Below are 3,751 nucleotides of genomic sequence, written 5' to 3' on the forward strand. Positions count from 1 at the left end.
GTTACGAAGGTGTTAGTCCTTGCAGCTTGTTAATAGAAAATACCAGATCTCCAAGTCTTTTTATTTTTCATGTTTTTTAAAAATTATTTTATTTTTTATTGGATATTTTCTTTATTTACATTTCAAATGTTTTTTCCTTTCCAGGTCTCTGTTTCAGACACCTCCATTTCCAACCACCTCCCTCTCACTCTATGATGGTGCTCTTCTACCCACCAATCCACTTCATTCTTCCCTCTCTTGAATTCCGTTACACTGGAGCATCAAACACCTCCAGGCCCAAGGGGCTTCTTCTCCAATTATGACCAACAATGCCATCCTCTGCTACATACGTGGCCATAGCCACGGATCCCTCCATGTGAATCATTTGGTTGGTTGTCCCGTGCCTTTGAGCTCCTTGGAATCAGGCAAGTTGACACTGTTGCTCCCTCCATGGGGCTGCAAACCCCCTCAGCTGCTTCAGTCCCTTCTCCAATACCTCCACCTGGGAACTAGCCCTCAGTTCAATGGTTGACTGAGAGCAACCACTTCAGGATTTGTCAGGCTCGGACAGAGCCTCTCAGGGGACATCTATATCAGGCCTCTATCAGCAAGCACTTCCCAGTATCCACAATAGAGTCCAGGTATAAGAAATGGATCTCCCGGTGGAGCAATCTCTGAACAGCCTTACCTTCAGTCTCCGATCCACCTGTTGTCTCCGTTTTTTCTCATGTGAGTACTTTGCTCACCCTCCTAAGAAGCAATGAGATATACACATTTTGATATTCCTTCTTCTTGGGATTCATATCGTCTGAGTATTGATTCTGAGAGAGAAAATGGATTAGAACTGACATAAAAATCCTCTGCAGTTATTTGGAAAAAAAAGGGGCCATAGACCACCCCCTCAAATATTTTCTTCTACAGACACACCACTCTGAGCTTAAATGGCTAGTTCAGAGTGATTACCTGTTAGATATCCTGTGTATGAACTATTTACATTATGATTCCTAACAGTAGCAAAATTACAGCTAAGAAGTAAGAGTAAAACAATTTTAAAGTTGGGAGTTACCACAACATAAGAATCTATATTAGATAAACGGTCACAGCATTCGGAATGTTGAGAGACAGAGATTTAGAAGATCTTTTGGATTTTACTGGGAGGAAGAAGTTAAGTAGATTTTATCAGCTGAGCAGGGACAGGTGGAGATGTGATGGAGAAGGAGGCTCATGCAAGTGGTGAGATGGGGCGGAGATAGCTAGAATTGGGGAACCATTTGGGGGATTGTAAACCTAACACAGTGGAAATGATATGGAAAGTGTGATGGTGTTCCTAATGAGGAGTTTTAGTATTGGGGAATACAGAGTTTCAACTGGTCATCTCCTCTAGTCATGAAAAGCTTCCAGTGGGAGAACTTGTTTGCATTTATTTGAGTTTTTGGCATATGGTCCCATGGAGATCATCCAACACCTCAGGCTTGTGCTGAGAAAAGGAATGCTATCTGCAAAAAGACAGTGGACCCATCGCTGGTGACAATAACCACACAATTCACTGAACATGGAAAATTCAGCTGGTGCCTACATAGAGGCTTTTCCCTAAATTCCAGGTTTTTTGTGAGGGATGATACCCTGCAGGCTATTAAAAGAGAAACAGACAACTCAGTAAGAAAATCTTTGACCTACAGTATGTTTTGCCTAGGCAATCTGTCTATGCTAGGGCAATGGTGACCCAGAATTTTGGAGAGTAGCCAACCAATGACTGTTTTGACTTATAGCCTATTCTACTAGATTGAACCCATTTCTAACAGTACTCAGGGAACTAAGAATCAGAGCCTAGGTAGCCTAGAGACCCAGAGTAGAAGAAAACATTGATGACCTAAAAAAAAAAACTCAGATAGTTTGTAAAGAAATTCAGTTGTGATTAAACATCAGGGTCTTATCTATTCATCATCAGAAGAGTTCCTCTAGCAGCAGACGTGAACAGATGCACAGACTCACAACCAGATATTTTGCAGAGATTTTCTCTAAATTGGAGCTCTTATCACTTCCTTCTACTCAGATCTCAGGGATTATAGCAAGGCTTTTGAGGATCTATTGGAATTTTACTAATAATGACACAGAGACATCTATATAGTTTAATGCTGTTGACTTTTTGCTGGGGCAATGTCTCAGCTAGCCCTCTCCACTTAACCCAACTTCTTCCCTGATGTTTCCCTACCACTGATCCTCTCTCCATGGCTCTCACTCTTTCCCTCCATGCTTCAGTCACCTCCATTAGATACTCCTGTAGAACAGGAGACACAATGATGATAAAAGGGGACAAAGGACACCTGGGGAACTAGGCTCTCTGAACTAACTAAACAATGGCCATAGGAACTCATCCAGACTGAAACTCAAGTACCAGGCCAACATGGGACTACACCAGATATTCTAAAGCTTTGTTTTAGCTATTAGCTTAATATCTTTATGGGACACTTAACAAGTGGTTCACTGACACTTGTGCCTGTTCTAGAAACCCTTTATCTCCTGCTGGGTTAGTGTGTTCAACTTCAGTATCATAACTTTTACTTCATCTTACTATAATTTATTTTGTCATATTTGGAAGCTCATTCTTTGGAGTCTGTTCTTTTCTCATAAAAGGCAGAAAGGGATGGATCAGGAAAGTAGAGGAGGTGGGGAGGAACTGATAGGAGGAAGGTAGGGCAAGCTATAATCAGGATATGTGGTATGAGAAAAGAATTGATTTTCAACAAAAGAAAAATATCCTACCAACTTCCAACAAAGATCTATTATTACTTCACAAGTTGTGTATGTTGTTGTTTTTCTTTTCATTTTCTTCCCCACCCTAGTCGTCAGTGAATATCTGACCTAATCATTACTTATTCAGGCAAATTTAAATGTTTCAGTAATGTGGGAACCAAAAGGATTTTGACCATTACTGGAAATCACTCCATTTTAAATAGATAGGTATATGGAGAATTACTGGGATGATATTATATAACGAGTAAGAATTTTATGAAAATTAATACAAACTAGGAGTGGGTATGTTGAAGATCAACCTAGTAGTGAGAATAAAACAAGGAATGTATATCCACTATAGTGAACTTTAAAGGCACTGAAATAAAATATATTTAAGAAGACAAAAGAAGATGCAGTGATCTCCTGCAGTCATAGTGTCTGAATTAATGCTTTCAAATGATTATAATATTGAAAGTGAGCAATACAAATTCAATACCATCCACATCAAATTTCCAATGATATTCTTCATAGAATTTGAATTACTTTCATTATTTGAAAACATTTTTCAAACTTTAAGATGTTAGGTTAAGTAATACTAAGCCGTATTGATTAATTCCTACTATTGGAGACAATTGCTCAGCAGTCTTGTCAAACAATGTTTTATGTTGATGAGTCTTCACTACATGGCCAGAGCTTAGGAATATCCTGGTCTAGTTCAAGATTTGATAAAAATTGGCTAATTCTTCTTTGGTAATAAGTCTTTCCTTTGAAAATAGTATTTATCTATTTTGTTGTTGTTGTTGTTGTTGTTGTTGTTGTTGTTGTTGGTGGTGGTGGTGGTTTGAGTTTTGGTGTTTTACTCTTAAATCCTACAGACCAGAATTCCACTGACATTTAATGATTTGTATCATTGATATTGTCTGCCCCTAGATCATTGGCAGGGTGACAGTTGTGTCTCATGTGCCTCAGTAGGTGTCAGAAAGAGAGAGGCAATATCTAAGCTCAGTGTTGTGGTCTGAGATCATCTGAAGAATGAAGA

General features: G+C 39.1%; 1 pseudogene; it reads left to right on the top strand.

Annotated features, from left to right (window-relative positions):
• Nucleotides 1-3,631: 3,631 nt before the first annotated feature.
• Nucleotides 3,632-3,751, top strand: LOC114615717 (annotated as a pseudogene; the record flags this gene model as incomplete).

This window comes from Grammomys surdaster, unplaced genomic scaffold (genome assembly GCF_004785775.1).
Source record: "Grammomys surdaster isolate TR1022 unplaced genomic scaffold, NIH_TR_1.0 135120, whole genome shotgun sequence".
NCBI classification, from domain to species: domain Eukaryota; kingdom Metazoa; phylum Chordata; class Mammalia; order Rodentia; family Muridae; genus Grammomys; species Grammomys surdaster.